Source organism: Trichosurus vulpecula, chromosome 9 (assembly GCF_011100635.1).
Source record: "Trichosurus vulpecula isolate mTriVul1 chromosome 9, mTriVul1.pri, whole genome shotgun sequence".
In the NCBI taxonomy this organism is placed as follows: Eukaryota; Metazoa; Chordata; class Mammalia; order Diprotodontia; family Phalangeridae; genus Trichosurus; species Trichosurus vulpecula.
Window position 1 is genome coordinate 198,313,474 of NC_050581.1, and position 26,606 is coordinate 198,340,079.

Here is a 26,606-nt window from a genome sequence, read left to right on the forward strand (position 1 = left end):
GAAAACTTGAATGGGGGATGTGGAGAAAACGACACATTAATGCACTATTGGTAGAGTTGTGAACTGATTCAACCATTCTTTAGAGCAATTTGGAACTATGCCCAAAGGGCTATAAAACCATGCATATCCTTGGGCTTAGCAACCCACTACTATGTCTGGATCCCAAAAGAGATTAAAAAATAAAAAAGGAAAAGGACCTATATGTAAAAAATAGAGCAACTCTTTTCTGGTGGCAAAGGACTGGAGATTGAGGGAATGGCTGAACAAATGGTGGTATGTGCTTATGATGGAATACTATTGAGCTATATATAAGAAATGATGAGCAGGATGCTCTCAGAAAAAGCTGGACTTACATGAGCTGATACAAAGTGAAATGTGCTGTGGACAAAGTAACAGCAACATTGTGAGATGTTCAGCTGTGAATGACTTAGCTATTCTCAGCAATACAATGATCCAAGATAATTCTCAAGAACTGATGATGAAAAAATGCTATCTATCCCCAGAGAAATAATTGATGGTGTCTGAGTACAGATGGAAGCAGACTTTTTTACTTTATTTTTCTCGAGGGTTTTTTAAGTCTGTTTTCTTTCACAACATGACTATTATGGAAATATTTTATGTGCCTTCACATGTATAAATTACATCAAATTGCTTGCCTTCTCCATGGGCAGGGGTGTGGAGGGAAGAAGAGAGAAAATTTGGAACTCAAAGTTTTAAAAACAAATGTTTTTGCATGTAACCAGGAAAAAATAAAATACTAAAAAATTTTAAACAAAAAAAAAGAAAACAAATTGGGAAAGGAGAAGCTAATGGCATTCTAAGACACCAAGAAAACATAAAACAAAACCAAAAGAATGAAAAAATAGAAGAAAAAGTGAAACATCTCGTCAGGAAAACAATTGATCTGGAGGACAGATTGAAGAGAAATAATATGAGAATTGTCAGACTACCTGAAATTGTGATTTAAAAAAAAAAGAATATTGATGCAATATTACAAGAAATTATCAAGGAAAATTGCCCCAAAGTTATAGAAGAAGAAGGCAAAGCAGAAATAGAAAAAAAATATCACCACCTGCAAGACATCCTAGGAGGAAAACTTAGAGGAATATCATAGCCAGGTTTCAAAGTTCTCAGGTTAATGAAAAACATATTGGAAGCAAGAAAGAAAAATAACAATTTAAATATCATGGAGCTGCAATAAGGATTACACAGGACCTACCAGCCACTGCACTGAAGGACTGAAGGTCTTGGAACACTATATTGCATAGAGCAAAAGAGCTGGAGTTATGACCAAAGGTAACTTACCCAGCAAAGTTAAGTATCATCCTGAATGAAAAAAGGACATTTATCCAACTCAAAGACTTTCAGGTTTTTTTTGACAAAAACCCCAGAACTTAATGGAAAATTTGACATATAATATTCAGGAGAAACATAAGGTAAACATAAAAGACCAATTGTAAGGGACTCAATAAGGTCAAATTGTTTACTTCATATATGTGAAAATATTAGCAGTACTCATAATTGTCATCATAATTTGTGTAGTTTGAAAGAAAGGTGTGGGCTGAGTCAAGTATGATGGGGTGATGCTAAAAAAATAAAACCGTGTAGGGAGAGATAAAAAGGAGTAATTATCTCATATAAATGAAGCATAAAAGGAAACACTGATACAGAAGAAGGTAGTGAGAGGAGGGTGGGTAGTGTTGGAACCTTACTCTTATCAAGAATGGCTTGAAAAGGGAACAACATATATATCTAGAAGGGCATAAAAGACTTCTAAATTCAGAAAAAAAGAAGACAAGGGGATAGGGTGAGGGGAGAGGATAAGGGAGAGATACTGAGAGGAATGGGTAGGTTAAGGAATAGGAGAGCAAAGTTGTGGGTAGAAGTAAAGCAGAGGAGTGTGGAGAGGTAGGATAAATGAGGTGAGAAGGATAGTGAAGAAAAATAGGAAGAAGGAAAATACACAAGAAGTAATTATGGAATGGGATGAATTGACCCATAAAATGGAAATGGATAACAAATAAAAAATTTGAACCCAACAATATGTTGCTTTCAGGAAGCATTATAAAAATGAGAGATACACACAAAGATAAAATAAAGGACAGGAATAGAATTCAGAATGTAAAAAAAGCAGGGACAGTAATCATCATCTCAAAGTTAAAGATAAAATAGATTTAATCAAAAGTGAAAAATAGAGAAACTGCACTATGTGTCAGCAATATTATTCAATATTGTTTAGACCAGTTAAAATAACTAGACAATATAAAATACTTGAGTTTAAACCTGCCAAAACAGATGTAGGAACAATATGAACATAAACATAAAACACTTTTTGTATAAATAAACTCAGATCTAAATAGTTGAAATAATGTTTATTGTTCATGGGTAGGTAAAGCCAATATAATTTTTTAAATGACAATTTTACCTGACTAATCTATTTATTCAATGTCATCCCAATTAAGTTACTAAAATTTATTTTACTGATTTAGAAAAATAATAACAAAGTTCATTTGGAAGCACAAAATGTCAGGAATTTCCAAGAAACCAGGAGGAAAAGTTGTAAAGAAAGTAGATTCAGCAGTATCAGCCCTTGAACTATATTATAAGGTGAAAGCATTGTTCAAGTGTAAAAAAGATAATTTCAATTATTTTAAATTTTAAAAATTTATTGTATAAACACAACCTATGTAGGCAGGACAGAAGGAATGCAGAAAATTGGGGAAAAACTTTCCTAGACAGTCTCTCAGATGGGATGTGATTGGGTTGGAATATTGCCATGGTACAGGAAATAGTGAGTGAGTTCACTTAGAAAGACATGGAAAAACTTGGACTTATTAAGGAAGATGTTATCCACCTTCAGAGAAATAGACAAAAGGAGGAAATAAGCATTGTAAGGTCTAACATATATGTGAATGAGTGTATATGTGTATATATGTGTATGTTTATAGATATCTCTATATCCATCCCTCCATCCATCCATCTATCTCTCTGTCTATCATCTATCTACCTATCTACCTACCTACATGCTTAACTGTATCCTCCTTAGGGGTGGAGGAAGGAAATGAAGTAAAATATAGTAAAAAAAGTAAACATCAGAAAACAAAAGAAAACCAACAAGGAAGCAAAGAAAAGCTGGGCAGCTTTGAAAACAATGTATAGTATTTATTATGTAGGTTTTCTTGATATGGAAATTTGTTGTCCTATATTGAATTCTCTCCTATGGTCTGCTAGGTACATGGCAATGTTCTTTTCTTTTCTCATTTTGTATTTAAATTTAAAATTTTTAAAAATTTACCAAAAAAAGAAGCCATACCACCAAAGGATTTAAATTTTAAACCAATGTTTGTTTGTTTGTTTGTTTTTAAAAAGACTTTCTAGATTTTTGTACTAAGGAAAGAAGAATTTCAAAACTAAGAGAGACATAGATGTAATTTGTAAAGTTCTTGGAAGGGGGCCAGGGACTGGACCTGTGACTTAATTGGTAATGGGAACTCTCTGGGTGGAAACTCCCTCCACTAATGCAGATCTGTCCTTCTCTGTAACTTGGAGTCTAAGAGTTGCCTGGGGCACTCTGAGATTTAAAGACTTATGCAGGGACCCATGGTCCAGTGTGTGCTAGAGACAGCACCTACCTGCTACACCACAATTATACTCACAAATTCAGGAATGCCTTAGAATAATAATAACATGAAAAGTCACACTTAGTGGATGCCTTAAGGTTTTTTGTGTAAATGTATTTGTGTCAAGTGCACAAAAACCATTCCTACTGTGTGATATGAGAATCGTCCATGAATCCATGAGATATAACCACATCACAACCACTTGCCCCAATAGAGCACTGGATGGGTGCCACTGTGCACAGAATAAGCATTCACCAGAACCTTGAATGGGTCCAGCCAATGATACTCCACCAGTCTTTCGGAGGGAAGGTTGAAAGCTGAGGCTCATGTAAAGGGCCTCCTAATGGGCCTGAATAAAGCAGAGAACATCCAACTCATTTCACTTAGTGTCACTCACGATGATTTATCATTCGAGTCAGGGCAAACTGTGGTCTCAGAGCTGAAACAATTTTATCCATTTTTTTAAACAGAATGTTCCAGCTTGGTTCTTATATCCTTAGGGTTGCAATATTGAATTCAGAATCAGGAAACTTAATCTTGCAGGCCAGTTTGACAAGATGTTGGCTGAATGGTAGACAGAAGTGATGCTTTGTGGGGTACAAGGCCCAAGGTCAGAGATTTGGTGAAAAAGGGAGAGGGAGATGCTTGGGGGAATTTGGCTCAAATATTGAACCCCTAAAGTAGAGATTTCCTCTATTTTTGAATCAAGAGAAAGCAATCAGGCATTCTTAGGTTTGGAAACTAGACCTGAGATGGATTTGGTTTCTGCCAAAACACATCTCACACTAGCCATAGAAAAAATAAAATATAATACTCACATTTCAAAGTGCTTGGAGGTTTGGAAGGTGATAACCAAAGGTCAGCCCTGTGACATAGGTAGATCAAGTATCATTTCCCTCATTTAATAGAGAAACTGAGGCACAGAGAGGATAGGTGACTGGTCCACATTCACACAATTAGTGAAAGTTTGGCGTAGAATTGGAGCCCAGATCTCCAGATGCTGTGTCCTTCACTAGAGTCAGCATAACCAGTGGGGGCTGTGGACAGAATTATGGGTCTGGAGTCAGAGGACCTGAGCTTGAACCTTGGCTCTGATGTTTAATATTTGTGTGCCCTTTGGCACATGCCATTAGTTCAATGGGCTCCAGTTTTTCATCTGTTGAATGAAGAGGTGAGACAAGGCAGCTTGTAAAGTCACCTTCAGCTTTAAATGTATGATCTTAGGAGTGCTTCCCTATCCAGATCAGGCCAACTGGGACCAGGATCACACTCATGTAGGACTTAGCCCATGTCGACTGCATCTCTTGGCTGGAAAGGCAGTGAGAGAGTTAGCGCCCTGGACCTGGAGTCAGGAACACCTGGGTTCAAATCTGGCCTCAGACACTCAATAGCTATATGACAACATCTTAACTTGACTTTTGTTTGCCTCAGTTTTCTCAACTGTAAAGTGAGGCTAATAACGGCACCCAGAGTTGTCATGCGGATTAAATGAGATCATATTTACAAAGCCCTTAGCACAAAGCCTTGTACACAGCAGGTGTTTAATAAATGTATGTTCCTTTCCTGTAGTATCTTCCGTTTCATCAGTGAGCCATCACACACTCTTTGGTATACTTCTTACTTTGCTGACATATGAAGTATCTTTAGTAAATAAATATTCCAGGAATTGTGTAGTCACATGATTTCAAATTTAAGACCATCAAAAATTTAAAACCAGAACCTAGGGGGATGTTCCTAGGATCATAGACAAAGAGCTGGAAAGGACCTTAGTGGCCTCATCTAGTCTACCATTCTCATTTAGAGACGGGGAAACAAAATGCCCGCCCAACGTCCTACAGCTCAGACCTGGGAATCCACCTTAGGGTCTGTGACGCCAAAGTCAGCGCTCATTACACTCATTACACTGACCCATGATGCTTTTCTCTTCTTCTTCTCTTGATGCCTTCTATCTTCCATTTGGTTATTGATGAAACATAATCATATTTCCCAATATGTGAGAAACTGAAAGCGGGCGATGAAATAAAGATTTCCCAAGAAACCTGGAGGATGTTTTTAGACAATTTTTTGGATCAAATTCTGAAAGTTCATTAGTTGTAGCCAAAGTCTATGAGGAAGCTCGCTTTACTAAAGCATATTGATAACTGTACTGCAACTTAGAGGTGCAGAGTATTGCCTGGGGCCCTGACTGAGTGACTTTCCCAGGGTCCCATTGTCAGTCTGTGTGTCTGTGTTTTTGTAGGGAGGAAGGAGGTCTTGGACCTTGGTTTTCCTGACATCAAGGCTTTCTCTCTGTCTGCAACTAGGCTGCCTATTATATTAACCTTATCTCCACCGAAAAGACAACAAACAAAAACTTTTCTAAAATTCTTAGTTTACCATTTTTAAGGTTTTTCAAATAGTAATTGAGTACAAGACTGATATTTTAAATAAGCAAACTGTTGTGGCCTTTATGTTTTCAAAGCATTAGGTCACCAATTACAAATTAAGATTTTCAGAAGAGTTGTTTAGCTATAAGTAAGAAGAGAACAGAAGGAAGGCCAGAAGGAAGCAAAGACAAGCTGGGCAGCTTTGAAAGTTCCATGTTCAATTTATTATATTCTTAAAAATAAAAGCAAGCCAAACATAGGAGAGACTTGTAGTTTCATATATAATTTTCTCTTTCTGTTCTACTTTGTATATGGAAATGCTCTTTGTGCGTAAGTTCAGAATTAAAAAAAATAAAGCTAGTGTTCCAATTTGGCTTCTTTGAGGGTGGTAGAATAAGCCTCTGCTATCAAGTGTCTTCTCAAATTGAGGGGGTTTGCAAGATAGTTGAGGGGTGCTCTGCAAAGAGAACTGGTGGACATAGTAGATTTGGATGGGGGAGAACTCGCTTCCAAAATAAAGAGGTTATTTGGCTGGGAGACACTCTTGGAGCATTAAAAGACATTACCTAGGGTGGCCATTTCCCTCTTGGGGGTTAGCGTGCTGGCCAAACCCTACAGAATCATTCATGGGTCCTGTTTGATATAAATGGCATTTGAGCACTCTGCAAGGAGACCTACAAGACAACACTTTCAATTTAAGTAGGGATTTTTTTCATGAGTAAAAGCACCACAAACTACTCCGTGGTCACAGGGTGCAAAGAAACCGTCACCTGAGCAGGGAGCGATGTACAGAGACACTGCTTTGGAGACTGGGGCGGGGGAAGATGGAAGGGGGAAGGGGAGATCGGGACAAGTCAGGGGTACTTTAGGGTATTGGATAACTACATGTACTATCAGCCACCTTTCCAAACAGCACCCTGGAACGAAACCCAAGTCATCCTGTCCTAGTTATGATTCCATATTTCATCACCTCTGCCTTGTAACGCAAGTTTTAGAAGTACATAAATTTACTAATGGAATTTGCTTTTAATTGTCTCCTTTGTGAAGAGTGAGTCAGCAGGTAAGAAACTGGATTGATAGTTAAGATGTTTCACAGGAAAAGACCTTTACCATCTTCGTATTGAATAACCCACCCAATTAAAATCGCCACAAAGGAAGCATTACTTTATTCAGTAACAAATTAGCAAGAATAATAGTGAAAGGAAGAACAGATTTTTAATCAATCAAGTGCATTATGGTTTTAAAAGTTCTATGTTCCAAACCATCGACTCAGCTGAACAAAATACCCAACTTCTTTTCATTCATGGATCTCAGCCTTATTTATAAAACCAACTGACAAAGATATATGTTTCCAGTGCTTGATTCAGTTAGTACACATAGATTAGTGAAAAAGAGACCAGATGAAATTCATGGTAATTAATGTCAGCTAAATTCCTGGTTTCTATATTTCATATTGTCAGACTAATCCTTCAACTCTGATTCATAGGTTAAATAATGCGGCTATGGGAAAGAGGGTTGAATCCACACTGATTGGTCTACTGTTAATAATTTAGAGAAACTGACCAAAAAGCTGAGTGCCATTCTCATAGTAGCAAGAAAGGGGGAAGGAGCATTATAAGGATCTTTTAAGGCTACCACTTCAGCTCATACCCTAACCACACTATCTTTATAATTCTCATAAAATTGTGATGAATTATTGGAAGCATAGTTATCCTACTAAATGTAATTTATCCAGCGGGGCTAGTCTCATTTTACAAATTTAATAACAAACAACAAAAACAACTAACGCACTGGAGAAGTAATACATACAAGGTTTCCAGTGGAAAATATCACGTGTTTACAGTCAAAAGACTAGAGTCAAGCCCAGCTCAGCCACTGTATGATATCTGGCAAGTCACTTTACCACTCTGGGTTCCATTGCTCATCTGGAAAATGAGGGGGTTGGATTAATTGACTTTTGAGGTCCTGCACAGGTCTCAATCTACAAAGGAAGAAAAAGACTTCCAGTAAGTCGGGTCTGTGAGCAATAGTACCCCAGCCCCTGAGGGTTACCCCTAGAACCCTGGGAGGAGTAATCATTAACCAACCTTTTAGGGACCCTAACCCCCTAGTGCAAGTTGGGGAAAGTGGCCTAAGAGGAATGTTACGTTTATCCATTTCCCCTCCCAGTGTCAGAGACCTGATTAACAGGCAATCTTTTTGGCTCCTTGAATCAAGCACAAAGATTGCTATAAATTGTGTCCAAGGGCTCTGTCCAGTATAGGGGAAGTCTGTATTTCATTGGATGGCCCAATTAATGCCTTGGCCCAAATGACCATTGCTTGTCTATGGCTCACACCCAATGTTTTCTTCTTGACACCAGGGAACACTTGCCACAGTTAGGACCCTCCCCTGGTGAGACGCGGGAAAGCCATCTCGTAAGAGAGGGTAAAGCAATGGAGAAGGACTTTACCACCTAAGCCCTTGCTTATCACTTTGTTCAAGGAGTTGACCTCTCAGGACTTTATAAGCACGGATCTAAATCCAGATTCATAGCCCACAAAGATTCAATTAGCATCATGTTCAATGTGAAGAACCAAACTTTAAATTGGAATTTCTGTGAAGGCGCTGTTCTTGACACCTCATTGATGCAAATTTGAGGATGGCTCTCTAGGACAGCTTTCCGACACTCTCATTGCAGTGTGGAATAGTATCCTGGGAAACACATTTATCTCCTCTCGTTCATTTCACATGCTTGCCCACAATTGAAACCATTTTGTTAATATAAAAAGGGGGGCTTACTTTGTAAAATTCCTGTGTTGTATGAAGTCTGTCAGCTGACAGGACAATCTTGCTATAAAGCACAGGCTTGGCCATACCACTCCTCTGCCTAGAAACCACTGACTCTCCTTGCCCTTTAGATAAAATATAACACCCCACTTTGACATTTAAAGCCCTTTATAATCTCTCAAAGGCCTCTCCAAACTTACAAGAGATTTCTTCTCTTCACACACTCTATGTTCCATTTAACCTGGCCTAGAATCTATTCCCTGAAATTAGCATTCCATCTTCCACTCTGAGCCTTTGCTGTGGCTGGTCCACATGCCTGACACACGTCATTCTCACTTCTACTCCTTTAGAGTTCAGAGCTTACTTCCCTCAGGAAGTCCTTCTTCTAAGGCTCTTTCCCACCTCAAATTATCTTGTATTGTTCATCTGTTTACATGTTTTATTCCAGGGCAGAATATAAATGCCCTGGGGGTAGAGATTGGTTTTTTTCCAAGTTACTTACACACCAGAGAAATAACCAGTCTAGACCAAAACAAAACAAAACTTCCCATTCCCACTATAATGAATGCCTAGAAGGTACTTAATAGATGTTTGTTGGATTACGTTTTTAGGCTAAACAATAGGGTGAGTAAAACATTGGACTTGGGGTCAGAAGCTTCCAGAAAATTGTGTGACCTTTGGCAAGTCCTTTTTCTTGGTTAGTCTTCAGTTTCCTTATTTTTAAGATGAGAGGCTCTGAGCCAGGGCTCCTCAACCTTTTTACTTTATTTTTTTGGTCTCATGCATCCCTTGCGCTGCAGCAGTCTGTTGAAGCCTAGGGATCCTTTCTCAGAATCGTGTTTTTAAGCACATAAAAAAAATTTGGAGTATACAAGATCAGAAACTGACCCAATATGATATATGACATGCAATCAAATGGTTTCCTCTCCTGTATTCCTCTCCCTATCTTGCTTCAAACTTCAGCTCAAGAGTTGCCTTGTCCAGAAAGCCCTTCATGATCCTTCCAGCGTTCAGTATTCTCCCTTCACCCACGCCAAATTACTTTGCATTTAATGTGTGTTTATTTCATATTTATTTTTCTGTTTACATGTTGTTTTTCCAGGGTAGTTTATCACTTCCTTGGGGGCCAAAAGGGTTCATTTTCTTCTTTGGACCTCTTGTGCCCCCATTGAGAAAGAGAGGAAGACATAATGGAGAGTCGGGGAATCAGAGAGATATGGGTTAAGTTCCTGCCTATGGCACAGGCTGGCTGTGTGATCCTGGGCAAATCACTTAACTCCTCAGTGCCCCCAGGCAAATTTTGAAGACTATAAATTGCAGAGGTTCTACTCTTCATTGACGGAGGGAGTTTTCTCACTTAGAGTTCTCTACCTGATGAACGCACAGGTCCAACATAAAAAGAACTCCACCCCTCTGAAAAAAAAAACCCTCCCCAGTGCATAGTACAGTGTATGGTACCTAATAGGTGCTTAATAAAATCTTACTGAATTTTGTGGAGAAAGTCTCTTTACTGGGAGTTCTGTCCACTCAGGTAATTATAGGTACAGAACAAAATACAGGAAGAAAGATTCAGAGGTAAAGTTCCCCCTTGTGGACAGCATCTGAAGGGAACTACACTTGGCCAAATTAAGTTTATTGGCCCTTGCTGTCTTCTCCTGCCACCTCCCCCCACCCCCAACTCCTTAACAACAATCCTCTTGTATGCCTTACACCTCTGTCCAAAGAGACAACTCTGGGGACATTCCTTTATTGTGGTAAGAACTTGTTGCTTTTTAGTCTTATATTTGGCCAGGGCAGTCTTGCAAAGTTTCTTTCTTTCCTTGTTTCCTGTTCCCCCTGCCCAGTCCCTGATAACAGAAATTTCCAAAAGGTCTTTTCTTGACTCTTTTTTATTTCATGATTTCCTTCTTGATGGCAACCAGGATAGGAAAGAATGTATCCTTAGGAGATGAGCATATTTTCTTTAGAATAAACAAAAAAACAAATTTGAGAAAAATTTAAAAACAGATTTTACACCAGAGCTATTGACCTCAAGTGTTCATTGTTTGACTCTTTTTGTATGAGTAGTGTCCATGTGGAACAGCTTGTGGATTTCAAGATCTAAATTCCAGACTAGTCTAGTTGTGGAAAATGAAGAAATGTATAGAGAGAATCAGAAAACCACAAGATGTCAACAGGAGGAGTATGTTTATTCACAACTTTAAAGGGCAGATTTTCCAAAGATATGTGTTTATGCTGGCCACCAAAGCTTCCCTTATAATGGAAACCTTGCAGAGCTATCTGTCTAAGCATAGGGTGTGACCATCAATCAATCTATGAATCTGCCAACCAATAAGTATTCGATAAGCATCTAGAATGTGTCCTTCTTGGGGCTGGGGATACAAAGGCACAAATCAGACATTTTCTGCCCCCCAGTAGTTTATGTTCTATTGAAGGGGGATATAGGTACACATATTAATATATAGGATAATATTATTATATTATATTATTATATAATATATAGGATTAATATATATTAATATATAATGTACAAAAAGATAAGGTAATGGAGGGGGTAGACACTAGTAGCTGGGGAAGGGGGAGATCAGGTAAGTAAAGTTTCTGTCTTGGAACTAAATCTGAAAGATACGTGTCTTCATATCTTCAGAGTATCTATGTAGAACTAAGAATGGCAATTTCCATAACTGGGGCAACCACTGCCCAGTGCAAGCAACATTATCAGGGGAAAGATGCAAAAAAAGTGTCTTCATATCAACTTCATTTTACTCTCACATACTCAGATGGATCTTTGATTAATTGATGAGTACTCTCTCTCAATGCAAATCACAAACCTATCCATGCCTGCCCATCCTGTATGACATATCCATCTCTGTTCCCAGAAGTTCACCACCAGGGAGGAGGGTTTCCAATGAGCTGGAGGCCTTCCTCACTTCCTTCTCCCACTGTATCTGACTCTAATCCTAAATGCCTCCGACTCAGTCATGGAGCGCTCTAGCTTTCTCCCTGTCATCCTTTGCCCTTGACACATGACCAGCCCACCATCACATTCTATCACACATTTCTTTGATGATATCTTTGCTGTTCTTCAAAGTTAATCATTAGTTATATGTAGAAGCCATCTCACATCTGCCGTAGTTCTGTCCACTGCTTGGTGTGGAATAATCATTTTTAACTTTTCAGACTGTTGTATTACATACCTCACTGCCATATAGCAATGCTGATTAACTGTTGATATTAAAACTGATGGGATTTTGTGTCTATGGGAAGCTTGGGGTTTTTCAGAGAATTTTGCCCTTTCTGAAGGCAGTCTAGCCTGTTCTCCTAACTGTGCTCAGCTTAGCTCTCTGTACTGTCTGACTAAGGAATATACACATTGAGGCTCTGTTGGCCGTCCATCCGAATACATATAGTAATGTGGGCAGTATACATTCCTCAACCACTTGGTCATGTCTGTGGAGAGAGTCATATCAAACTCACATAAGTTGTGGTAGATCTCTTACAGAAGGCTCTATAATGTTCCAGGATTTGATGCAACTATGATTCAATGTCATCCACAAACAAGTATTGGGAAGACCTCACAATCCATAGAGAAACAACCTTCTTCAACTTGGACTCTGTATTAGATGTCCTCTATCCCAGTGGTAAATACTTTCTTCAAGCACGTAGCTCTCTGTTCTAAAACACTGAGATAACAGAGGCATAAACTCCATCTGATATCTATGATCCAAGAGTCACTGAACACACTTATTTCTGTTGTTAGGCCTTTCAAGGAATCTTAAATGATTTTGATGTATGGATGGGTGACACCTTGTTGGGGGGAAAACCTTTAAGGTGATACTCTGATATATCAAATCAATACTTTTTAATCAACAAACATTAAGTATGATGGCATCTCATACTCTTGACAGCTTTTGGTCAGTTTGTAAATTGCCAAAGATATGTCGCACTGTTGAATATCACTTGTGAAAGTGTTCCTGTTCCCTACTAATGCCTTCGTTGAAGTTGCTGTTGATTCTTGTATAGATGACTTGCATAACATTTTGTATAGGCAGAAGAGCATGCCTATAGTTAAGTATCTTGAGGTTTCCTCAGTTTCCTTTTTTGTTTACTTTTGTTTCTATGATGTCCAAGACTATTTCTCATCCCTCAATAACTTACCTTCCTTCAAGTACCTTCCACATCCATCCCTTCATGCTCTCACAATTATATCTGTTCCAGTGTAGATTTTCCTTATCTTTATTCTCATTAGTGCCATACTACCTCACCCCTGAGCACATCCATAGAAAACTTTGAGTCAAAGTCTTGTGATTCCACAGTTCTCAATGATGAAAATACTTTGTCATAGAAATATTTACAGATATTTTCCATTTTTCTTCAGCGTGTTGTCCTATTTATATCTTTAAATATTTTGAGGATGACTTCGCTTAGTTAAGTTTTCTTTAAATAATTTTTACCTCCTCACTGCTTTATGAGATGTTACTTCTCATTATCATTTACCATGATCCTTCATAAGACTTTCCAAATGAGTTTCTATTCCATATGAACAATGCCTCTGTCCACTACTTGGCAAGTAAACGAAATTTTTGCTAGGCTCCTTTGAGTGTTGTGGCAATAGCTTTACAGATGTTAAGCTTCTGTATAAAATCTTTGTCATCAGGGTTGGTGCCATCTCTGGTGCCCATTTCCTGTTTCTATTTTCTGATTTTTTATTTAAATAGTTTTGGGTAAAGTTGTTCCAAAATACCACATATATTTCTCATCATTATTCTTTCTTCCTGCTTTTTGCTAATTCTGATCTTTGCCTTGGCAAGTCAGCAGCCAGATTACTCACAGAGAGCTGACTTAGAAATCCCTCTCATGACAATAATGGGTCTTTTACTATCTTGAACTGTCGTGTACTTCATTTTGTGATGTCATCTGAGGTTTCCTATGTCCAACATCTGCAAACTACTTTCACAAACAATCAAACAAAAAAGCTTAGGACATAAAGGTTCTTATGCTATAAAGGCTTCAATATATCCTCTATTACTCCTTCTAGTTTCTTTGACTCATTCATTTTTCTGAATCCATCATTTCCCATGTTTCTCATCATCCTCCTTGTCCCACTTTTGCATTGAAGTAACAGAGTATTAATGAGTATGTTGAGTTAATGAGGAGTCATATCAAGTTATTCGTAGACTTTGTCTATCTCCTCATCCTCAGAAATCAATGCTCTACATAAGCTGCAATTATTCCCATAGTGGTTGTTTTGCAAATGCTTCATGAGCTGATCCTTCTTTATGCTTCTCAAGGTTCTATAAAACCACTGCTTCAGTTCCATTCTTTGCCTCTCCAAAGGGTACCCATAGATTCATCTCTCCATGTTAATGAAATGTCCTTCTTCTGGTTTTGTTTATGTTAAGAATGTCAAGATTGAAAAAAAAGAAGGCAGGATTGAGACCATTAAGTTCCTCCAGAAGTCTGTCCTCTCTTTGGTCACTGGACAGGTAGCTCGTATTTAGAGTACCAACAATCAAATAAAGTTTATAGACAGGTAGAAACTGTGTGATTCTTAGCAGCCTTTGCCCTGTCCCCTTTCTGTGACATTGCTGTTATTATAGCAGAAGCAGAAGGGGGCCACACTGGACTGAAGAACACTGGGTATTGTTCTTTGCTTCATGGGTTTCCACAATGAAAGAACTCATCATCAAGGGGCCAGCCTACCGATGATGGGCCCCTCCATCCGTAGCTGCTCCGATGGACATGATGTAGCCCACACTTCTTCCTGGGACATCTTCTGGACCCACACACGTGACAGAAGGTCCCATACTTTTCCTATGTTAGAGGCAACCACAGTGGTGCAATGGATAGAGCAGTAAGCCTCCAACACTTACCAGCTGGGGGACCCTGGGCAAGACCTCTGTTTGTCACCTGATTTCTATCTGCCTCAGTTTTTCAGCTGTAAAATGAAGATAATAATAGCACCTGCCTCCTGGAGTTGTTTTGAGGCTGAAATGAGATAATATTTGTAAAAAAAAAAAAAGCACAGTGCCTGGCACAGTAGGTGCTATGTAAAAGCTCATTCCCTTCTACTACCCCCCACCATTCCCTATTGATTCGATTTCTTCCTATACAGCACAGAGGAGCAAGGGCAGCCCCAGGACTGCTTGGCCTCAGTGAGGTGAAGGTCACTGCTTGCAAAAAGGGTGGACAGGCTTAGACATCAGAAAAAGGAGTCAGGAACGGGAAGTTCTCGGGTGTGTGCGTGTGCGTGCGTGCGTATGTGTGTGTGTGTGTGTGTGTGTGTGCGTGCATGTGTCTGCACTCATTGGCAGGGGAGAAGATGGAAAGAAAGGGTTTCTTTATGGGATTCAGAGAGAGCTGCAGCTGTGGTCAATTTTCCCCCCACAGAGACCAGAAATTCAGCTTCAGCTTCCCCACTCCTTGTCCTTCAGCTTCTGCTCCTTAGAAAGAGCACATGTGTGACATTGCCCACTAGAAATCTTTTTCTTCCTTGGGTAGAATGCCTCGGCCCCACCCTAGTTATGGCTCTAGTCAGTCACCTGTAAGAAGAACCAGGTCTGTCCATTTCACTACTGCAATCTTTTCATTTTTCCTCATAAGAGGGAAAAGTCCAGGAAATCTTAGTGAAACTGAGAGAGTGCTTCAAGTTTGATACAAAAACTCTTAAGGGAGAGAACTCCCTGATGTGTATGCTTAAGGATGCCGAGAGCCCTATCCTACAGCAACACTGAGAGAATAAGCTCTTTGGTGAGAGGCCGAAGCATTTCTGCTAGAGGGGTCATTTCGCTCTTGGAGGACATCGGAGCACTTCTAATGTCTGGGAAGGTGTTATTTACTTCCAAGTCCTTAAACCCGCTATGAAGGCACCTCTGGGAGCACTTTACTCTCCAAGAACTCCAGCCATTTGAAGTTTCTTGAGCTGATAGTAACAACTCACGTTTCTCAAGTGCCTTAAAGTTTACAAAGTGCTTTCTTCATAATACCCTATAAGGCAGGGAGAGAAAGAATTATGATCCCATTTCGTAGATGAGAAACTGAGGCCCAGACAGGCTAAGTGACCTTTTGTGACCACCTAGCAAAGCTGAATTTGACCTCAAGGCCTCTAACTCCATAACCGGCTTGCTTTCCACCATATCATCCTGCCTCTCAGAGAGAGGTAGAACAGTTATTCTGTGTAAGATCACCTTCTGATTATTCCCCAGATATCATGTGATTCTTCATCCATTTGGTGGATAGCTCTTTGTCTAGATTTGCTCCAACCATCTATTTAATGATCTATTCTAGATTCTCAGGAATCTAAGTCAAGTCCACTAGCTTATGGTTTGCAGACTCTGTTATCTCCCTTATTTGGAAAATAATGGAGACATTTTTACTTCACCGGGACTGTGATGGTCATTTTTCAAGACCTTTTAAGTATTACTGACAGGGGCTCAGTAATCACAACCACAAAGTCTTTCAGTACTAATGGATGCAGTTTACCCAAACCATGGGACTTGAATCCATTCAGGGCAGCTGGGGGCTCTCTTACAATTTCCTCATCTTGGGTCTAACCTGCCTCGAAGCCCTTCTTGTCTTGTCACTTCCTGTGCAATGGCCCTTCTCCTTGGCAGAGAAAACCAAGGCAAAAAATCAAAAGCCATTAAGCAGCCGAGCCTGCTTCCTGGTGTCAGCTACCATTGTTTGATCCCTTCCAAGCAGGGATCCTGTCCTCTTTTGCTCCACCTCTTTCCCACATTGAACGTTTGAAACATAACAACACAACCCCTTTTTGTTTTCTTGGACTACATCTACCTCAATGCATTCTGAATTTGAACATTCTTGACGTTATTTTTACAGGACTGTGCCATACTCACACTCAAACTCTGTTACCTTCCCTTCCTTCCATTTTTCGGGCCTTATCTTTAAAAATATCTAAGGTGGACAGTGAGTTCCCTGTGCATGTACATCAGTTTATTTAGACAATTTTGTTTTTTTCTTTCATCATAATAGTTTCTCCTTGTTTCTTCAAAATTTCTTGATTCCCATCTATCCTGGGTTCACTCTCTCTATAGAATTTTAGTCCACAGGATCTTGACTATTTTTCCTTTGAACCTTTTGAAATCTGATTTCCTCAAATCAAGGGGGCATGTTAGACTATGCTCAGTTTTTTTCTCTATCACAAATTCTCAGAAGGAGTGGTTACTTCCTTGGACGGTTCCTATCAACCACACCTCTGGCAACCAGTTCCTCACTGTTCATGAGAATCAGAATAGAATTTTCGCTTTCTAGGTTCCTTCTCCTCTAGGTTCCATGTGTGTTTTCGGCATGTGATCTGTTTTCCAAATTTGTTTATTTTCTCTTTCTATTAAGTGATCTATAGAATCCTGTAATGACAAAAACTACTTTTTTTGCCTCTTCCATTAATCTTTACCCACATACTCTCTATCATGCTTCCCCGCCCTAGTTCCAGGATTTTCTCCCATGACTACACTTTTTTAATGTCCAATACTGACACACCGTTCAATAGTCTCATTTCTTTTGAGTAAGACGTGTCCATTAAGATTGACATTCCAGTCAGACCTTCATCTGCCAAGTCTCTGTCATGCTTATGAAGTGATTCTTGCCTCCTTTTATTAGGATCTCTAGTTGGAAAATTGGAATATGATTTGTTCCCATGTGAATCACCAGAAGTGGGTAGCTGATATCTGTTTTTAATAGTCTTGGGAAAATCTCTGCTATATCTTGGATACATGCCCTGGAAAGACACCAGATCTTCCTATTGCTGTTACAAGGTTGACAAAGAGCTGCCTCAGGACTCCTGAGCAGGGAATCACCAAGCACCACTACCCTTGCCTTTTTCCTTTGAGGCTTATTGAATGACCTCCTTCCTGGCAATACCTGTGGCTTTACTGTTTTATTTCCTGTCAAAGTTGCTGCTCCCTCCTCTGAGCACCCAGCACCCTTTTTTCCAGGAAGAGCCTCAGATGTGGCTTTCAGGATCCACTTGTCTCTTTCCTCCCCTTCCTCCTCAATGGGATGTCTTCTTGACTTTCCAGCCTTCCGACTAGAATCCAGTTTCCACTCCACCACTTTGGATTCTTGTTTTCTTCCCTTTGAAGCCCTGTTTCTATTTTTTAAAGGCATACTGCATTGTCCCTGATAACCTGGCATGTGGAGAGGAGTTTGATGAGCCCCTTCATTTTGTTTTCTAAAAGGGAGACCAGCCTATATTTGGACTGGAGAGATCAGTTCCTTGGTGGTTGTTGAAATGACATCAGTCACTCCACTCAAGCTACTGTAGAATTCACCCCATTCCATAATGGAAATCACTTTCAATACCACCAATGGGACCTAGGCTCTGCCTTGAATATATTTAGCACTCAATATATATTTGTTGGATAGTCATTTGGAACTAAGGAAATCCACCATCTTCTCAAATATGTACATCTGGCCACTTGCCTGGATGTTACTTTTTTTGTACAATCAATGAACAAATATTTATTAAGCATCAATCTGTAGAAATGGGGCAATAGCCCCTACGTAATGGCAAAGTAGTTAGCGCAGTGCCTGGGACATAGTAAATGCTAGATAAATATTGTTATTATTTGCCAGACACTGTATTGGGCTCTGGAAAGGAAGGAAACAAGTATTTATTAAACAACTACTATGCACCAGACACTATACTAATTAATTAATTTACAAATATGATCTTGTTTGATCTCCATGGGAGGTCAGTACTACTGTTATCACCCCAAAAGAGAGGATTTGATACTAGAAAGCAGATTGAGATCATTCGAAAGTCCTGCAGCTTCCCAAATGCAATCCAGCCCACTTGTACTCTTATCGAGTCCTGGCCCAACCCATGACATGTCTTCCACGTGGTGAAATAAAAGTAGGCGTGGTAGGAAGAGTAATAGATTGGAGTCAGGAAGACCTGGTTTGGAATCTGGCCACAGGCACTCTTGAGGAGTGTGACCCTAGGTAGTGAAGTAGACAGAGCGCTGGGCCTGGCATCCGGGAGACCTGAGGGAGTACAAGGCAACATCTAGTCTGTATGTAAAGAGAACTGCAAATCCCAAAGCACTAGCTAAGTATTATTAATATTATTGTTAATAGTAATAGTTGTTAATAATGTTTATTGTAGTGGGCAATTAATAAATATTTGCAGATGAGGACAACTTGAGTAATCAGTGAATCAATAAACTAATTAGCACTTATTATGTGCTTACTATGTGCCAGACACTTTGTAAGGTCAGGGAGACAAAATGATACAGTTCCTGACCTCGAGGAGCTTATATTCTATCAGGGAAGACAACAGGCATACGCATAAGATGTACGTATTATATATAAAATGAATACAAGGCGATTTCAAGGTCTAGAGATAAATCAATGAAAACATGGATTTGCATTGTCAGAATAATTTCCATTTTTATTTAGTTCATGGTGCCTACAGGATTCTTTTAGCCATTGGCTTCTAGGTGGTATAGTAGATAGAGTCCTGGGCCTGGAGTCGGGAAGATGCATAGTCAAATTTCACCTCAGAAACTTAGTAGCTGTTTGACCTTGGGCAAATCACTTAACCTCAGTTTACCTCAGTTTCCTCAATGATAAAATGGGGATAGCATTTAGTGCATTGCCTGGCACATAGCAGAGGTGGTATAAATGCTAGTTATTATTAATATCATTGTTGTTGTGGCAGGAGACTGATTTATAGGTTGAATCTTGTTATGCTGATCCACCATTTCGAGTACAAGGTCAGTTTTTTATCTGTTTCTTTGAGGCCCTTTGGCTCCTGTAGTTAGGTTAGGGGGTCTGTTCACCTCATGGGGAAACTCATACTCATAAGCGCCTCATTCTAGTTCTCATAGGATTGGGGGGGTGGAGAATATGCCAGTGACCAAATATTTATGATCCCCCCGAGTCACCTATACACACATGCAAATATTTATGGTCCCCTCTACTGACCTACACACACACACACACACACACACACACACACACACACACACCCAGGGTGCCTAGCAATGTGCCTCATCCTAAAATACACATCTATGATTTTTCACAGATACCTTCACTAGGAACAGGTGGATAAACACATGAGCAATGTCTGTTGTCTTATACCTGGAAGGGGGCAGGTGATAATGCTAATAGCCAGCATTTGTATAGTGCCTATGATGTGCCACGTGCTCTGCTAAGTGCTTTAAGAGAATTATTTCTTCTGACCCTCACAACAACCCTGGGAGGTAGATGCTATGATTATCCTCATTTTAGAGATGAGCAAACTGACACAGATGGAAGCTCAGTAACTTGCATCTGAGGCTGGATTGGAATTCAGGTCTCCCTGACTGAGGGCCAGCACTCTATTCACTGCACCACCAGCTGTTCTATCATGACAGAAAGAATAGTGTGGATAGGATAGGGCAGGGGTGGGGAACCTGCAGCCTCCAGGCCACATGTGGCCCTCTAGGTCCTCAAGTGCAGCGCTTTGACTGAATCCAAACTTCACAGAACAAATCCTTTTGTCCCTGCTGAGCTCTGAGACTTGTGGCCTGGCTGGTCGGAGTCTAGCCAGATGAGAAGGCCTGTCACTGCCACCCCTGTAACTGAGCCCCTTTCTAGTGCATATGATATATGTAAATGTGTGTGCATTACACATACAAACATATCCATACATATGTGAAATCTTTACACAGTCCCTATGGACACCCCACACCCACTCAGGGGACGTTAGTTTATAGACTCGAAGATTTAGAGCTGAAAGGAAGATTAAAGGCAATCTAGTGAGTAGAGCACCGGCCATGGAGTCAGGAGTCAGTTCAAATCCAACCTCAGACACTTGACACACTTACTAGCTGTGTGACCTTGGGCAAGTCACTTAACCCCAATTGCCCTGCCTTCCCCCCTCCAAAAAAGGCCATCCAGTCCAACTCACACTTTACAGATGAGGAAACTGACGTCCTAGCGCCTATACCAGAGAACAGTAATGGGAGACGGGGAGTGAATCCAGAGGCAGTTACACCACCCCTACCTCCACCAATAGAGCAGCCCAATAACAAATAATGCATCTCACTGAGACCTGAGAGGGTAGACCAGGTACACTGAGGACAGGCTGTCTTAGGACTCTACAAAAGCCATAAGTCTCAAAGCTCAGCAGGCAGCTACAATTGAGGGAAATTAATGAGGACTCTGGGAAGGGAGAAAAGAACTTCCAATATCCAGGAAATAGAAGTTACCTTTTGGCTGCATGTGCTCTCTCAGCTTGAACCCATTTTCTCCAGGAACCTTAAGTGTAAGGGGAGAGGGATGTGGAGGGGATATTTTCATAACATTTATTTTTACTATATTATATTAGTAAATTTTGTTGTTCTTCAGTCGTTTCAGTCTTATCCAACTCTTCCTGATCCCATTTGGGGTCTTCTTGGCATGTTACTAGGGTAGTTTGGCATTTCCTTCTCCAGCTCATTTTTTTCACAGAAGAGGAATTGAGGCAAACAGGGTGAAGTGACTTGACCAGGGTCACACATCTAGTGTCTGAGACAAGATTTGACCTCAGGAAGATGAGTCTTCCTGACTTCAGGCCCAACACTCTATCCACTGCATCACCCAGTTGCCCTTAGTAACTACCTTTTTTTCCCCTAAAAGTAAAAGAAGTCTGATTGGCTGTTAATAAATGAGGAACAAACCAGAGGGGGGCTCATGACCATCGTACAGGAAAATCCAAACTAGAAAAACCTCTTACAGTTACTCATAGAATTTTCGGAGGAGTGGTCAGCTACCCTGTCAGATTCACACCCATTAATGTGAGTGGAAGTTGGGAAAGTGAGACTTGGAAGAAGTGCTTTCAGGGTTGTCGTGAGGATCCAGTAAAATAGCATTTGTAAAATGCTTTGCAAACCTCAAAGCATTCTATGAATGCTAGCTATAAAATAGGTGGAGTAGCTTGCCCTACATCACACAGCTTGAAATTGCCCTAGGTGAAATTTCAATTGAGGTTGTCGTGATGCTAAGTTGTGACTAAATCTATCCCTCTTACCAAATTTCATCTCCTCTCAGAATTTGGATCGGAGTGAGAGTTTTTTACCTGTACTAGCTGTGTGAGCCTGGGAAAGTCATTTCACTTCTCGGTGTTCCAGGGAACTCTCTTAAGACAATTAGCTGCAGAGCAATGGCACATCTGGATTGGTGGAAGAGGTTTCTTTAAAGGGAACCCCGGTAGGGATTAAATAAAACAAATAAACAAAAAATATGTGAAGCATTTCATAAAGTCTGGACAAGATGGAGAGATGTAGGAGTAAATTATATTAGAGCTAGGTGGATTTGAGACTGATTAAATGTCTATAGTGAAACAATAGTCATTAATTGATTCTTGACAACTTGGAGAGATCTCCCTAGTGGGAAGCCTGGGGAGCTGTCCTTGGTCCTTGTAAGTTTAGCACTTTCATCAGTGATTTGGGTGAAAGTATAGACATTATGCTTGCCAGATTTTAAGATGATTTAAACTTGCGTGATTCAGTATTTTAAAGCATCCGGACAAGCTACAGTGACAGAGTGAATCTAATAGAATCAGTTGAAAGGACTGGGAATGTTTAACTTAGAGAAGACTGAGGGGGTGGAAGACATGATGTCTCTCTTCAAGTATTTGCAGAGGAGAGGTGACTCCTTCTGCTTGACCACAGAGAGCAGAATAAGGAGCTGAATCAGGTGGTACACTGCAAATTTAGGCTCAATTTCATTAAAACATTTCCTTACAATGAGGGCTTTCCAAAAGTACAATGGGATAGCTTCAGAGGTGACAGGTTTCCTCTCATTCAAACAGAGGTTCTATGGTTACTCTTAAGGTATGCTGTATGACTAGTTAGGCCCCTTCCATCTCTCAGATTCTCTGATTCTATGATAAGATGACACTGAATAGACAGCAATAAAAATAAAGCTTTACAACTGGGTTCAAAACATAAATCAATTTCAGAACACAGGATGGAGGAACCATGACTTCATCAACTATTCCTGTAAAAGATCTGGAGGTTCCAGGAGACCACTGACTCAAGATAAGTCAGCTATGTGTTGTGGCAATGCTATATCAGGAAACTATTAGAACTATTATTAGAACTTCCTGATTCTTAGATGTGGGGCAGGCTTCTCAGGATGGAGCTGGTTTCTCTTCAGTTTATAAGGACACTGAAATAAAGTAGAGGTACTTGACCATGTGAGGATGTGGCAAAGGGAATTCCTACAGTGATACATATAGGTTACCTAGAAGGTGCTAATTTTGAGATTTACACACAGATTAGTATACACAAGCACACACAAGCATCTTCTTTTTCATCAAATGCATAGACTTTTGTCTATTGTGTATCCAGGAAGGGCCTTGTAAGGGAAACCTTAATTCCCATCTCTTTTTTTGACGCCCCTTTCCTCTCAGGCTCGTAGAACCCCCTTGATTATCTCCAGCTGAGCAGATTCACACTGAGTTACAAGCCATGGCCTGTCTCTCCACCATAACTAAGGATCCACCTGCATCCATCCTCCTTCCAAACCCAAAAGTACCTGTTTTGTTTTTTATTCCCAACCAATCTGATGAGGCAATTCATGATTAAACATTAATGTGTGGCGCTCCAGCAACACATTCATATTTCAAAAGAAGTTTTAAGGAAATAGATACCTTTACCCAATGAAGTGGGTGTTGTCAAGCAAGTAGGTGCAATGTCATGTTTTTAGAAGGTTGGATTTTCTTATTCACACCCAGCCAAAGGCACCTCCTCTGCTATATGGAAGGCTGATTCTGGGTACAATCTTTGGTATACAGACACTGTAAAAATGACTCCTTCTGGGGTAGCAACAATAAACTCACTTTGGAAGAGCAATATCTAGGATATCAGAACAGCAACCCTTGAGATATTCATCTTCTTCAATATCATAGGGGACGGAGGCCTCTCTTTTCACTCTGCATCAGACAACCCAGCGTAGTGCCTAGAACAATTGAGATAGGGAAGGATGCTGGAAATCATCTCTTGGGAAATGGCTAAATGAAAAAAATGATGATGGTAGAAGAAGATGAGCTTAAAGCCTGATTCTGTGAAAATAATAGATCTAAGTGAAATGTTTAGCTTCAGAGTTTTCCCTCTCGAATGCCTAGAACTAGCAATGAAGTAGGAAATGTGTAATTCTTGGATGTATTTTGTGTACACTTACATATCTACAGATTATTTGTCTTGAAAGAATGTAAGCACCTTGAGGACTGGTCCGTTTCTTTTATGTTTATTTCCCCAATGCTTATCTTAGTGCTGGCACATAGTAGGTGCTTAAGAAATGGTTGTTGAGTTATTGCTTTAATAATAGTAACATTAATGTTGTGCTTTAGGTTTACAAAGCATTTTATAAACACCTAAGTGGATTTTCAGGTCCCATCTCCCGTTCAAGGCAAATTTACAACCAGAGGTGTGAATGTAGTAAAATGAAGCAAAATAAATAACAACTCCAGAAACTTCCCTCTTTTCTTCTGGGAGTGCGAATGACCTCTCAGGGTAAAATCAGATAAGACTTTAAGGCTGGGGACAGGTGCTTTACAATTGTTTCACTTAAGAGGGACAATTCCAATGGAAGACTTTGAGGTTCCAGAGGTACCTACGCTCCTTGGAAGTCAACAATGGGTTATGTCAGTCCCCAAAGCTAATGGGGTCTTAGGATACACTAACAAAGTACATGGTGGTTCTCTGCCCTGGTCAGATCACATCTAGAGTCATGTGTTCACTTTGGGTGCCACAATTCAGAAAGTTATAGACAAGCTACCAGTGAGGCAGTATGGGGTGGTTCACAGAGTGGATGTGCACAGGCAAGGTATGCCCTTTTCGAAGGCATGGAAGTGGGGGATGGAATATTGCTTGTGAAGATCAGGAAGAAGGCTGGCCCAAAGAGAATGTGATGGGGAGGAACGTATATTCTGCCTGGAAAAGGCTGGTTCCAAGTTGTGAAGAAATGCCAAACAGATGAGTTTGATTCTGAGGCTCACAGCAATCTAGTGATGTGGTTATTACAGGAATGCCTACCCCCATTTCACAGAGACAGAACTTAGCTGAAAGAGGCTAAGGGGTTGGCTTGATGTAACAGTTGCTGGTTAGTAGCTAAGGCAGGATTCGAACCCCAATCTTCTTGGCTCCAAGTCCCACACTCTCTAATATCTGGCATTTAGCTGCCATGTTAAATATTTGTAAAGCGCTTCCCAGACACTACCTCATTTAAGCATCACAGACTTGCTGGGAGCTGTCATTATTATGGTAGTAACTGTGTACATTCATGACATTCCATCTCATTCATAATCTGTGCAGGGCTGCCTATGAAGGAAGTGAGACGGGTCCTTAGTTTTAAAAGACAAAGCTGCGAGGGGGCCGGAGCCCTGGACTTGGACACTTCCTACCTTTGGAAGCTGACTGGCTTTGTGACCTCCCAGGGGTCACTCTGTGAGTCTCAGTTTCCTCATCTGTAAAATGTGACTCTTAACAATGGCACCTATCTCCCTTGCATGTGTTTTTGCACATATTAGCTGTGATTAGGGTTAGGGTTAAACCTTTGCGCACGAGGCTGCAGCAGCTAGTCAGACCCTGCAGGGACCAGCTCTGATTTCATTAGGGTAGCTTGGTTTGCACTTCAGTTATGATTGCTTTTCAAATGCAACTCTGGGCCTCATTTTAGACAATTTAATTAAGCACGGTTTCTTTGAAAGTGAAGGGCCCAGAGGCTTCCCAGAGGTGAATCCTCTCCTTGCCATTATCATAGTTAATAAATGAAAGTGGGTTCCTTACCTCTCTGCTGGACAACCCCTAGAAAGTGTTTCTCAGAAGGAACCATTAAGCCAGATTTTTTCCATCTTGGAGAGTCATTCCCAGGAGCTCAAGGAGCCCACATGAAGTGGGTGGGGCAGCGGTTCGCTCAGACGGGAAAAGGTAGAAAACCAGGACACTCATTCAGCCCTATTTTTCTGATATTAGGGTGGGAGATGTGGTTGGCAAGTGAAGGAATGTTCCAACATATTTATCTTTTCTTTTTTCTACCAAGTAAAGATTCTTTGGGAGAAATAATCCCTACCCACTTAGAAAAAAAGATTTGATCTCCGTATTTTGCCTAGGATGGAAGTGCAGACACTATTCACAGGTCAGATCCCACTGCTCATTGTCGTGGGAGTTTTGGTCTGGTCCATCTCTGACCTAACACATGGGTGGCTCTGCAGCCTGCAGCTCAATGTATTCATACTAAACCAAGTGTGGACAAGCCATCAGCCCAGCCCACTGCAGCTCATAACTCCAGGACTCAAGAGACAGACCAGTCTCAGCTTCCCCAGGGTGAGACTACAGGTGTATGCCAGGCCAGGTCAGTCTATTTTTGAAATCTAAACCATCAATTAGACAGCAAGGTTCATCAAGTCCCCAGTTACAGAATCTTAGAGCCGGTGGGGCCTTAGAGATTATCCAGTCCACTCTATACCTGAACAAGAATCCCCTCTACAACGTATCAAGCAAGACGTCATTCAGCCTTTGCTCAAAGACCTCCAGCATTGGGAACTTGCTCCCTTTGAAAGCAGTCCATTCCACTCTTACACATCTCCAATTGTTAGGAAGGCAGCTAGGTGGTTCAGTGGATAGAGTGCAGGCCCTAGAGTCTAGAGGACCTGAGTTCAAATCCAGCCTCAGGCACTGGCATACTCAGGATGGCTGCTAGTACAGGTTCTTTTATCTGCTTTACTAAGGAAAGATAGCTGTTTCAGGGGTCAACAGTCTTTCCTTTTTTAATCACATAAAATGCAAACACAGGAAATACAGAGAAGAGAAATACAGACCAACAGACAGGCCTCTACTGACTGAATCAAAACTTTACATCC

The 26,606-nt window shown here is 40.4% G+C and overlaps 1 protein-coding gene across 1 annotated transcript in view; it reads left to right on the forward strand.

The window, feature by feature from the left end:
- POU6F2 (POU class 6 homeobox 2) overlaps positions 1 to 26,606 on the forward strand; it is a 507,199-nt gene that overhangs the window by 10,729 nt on the left and 469,864 nt on the right. The window lies entirely within an intron of this gene.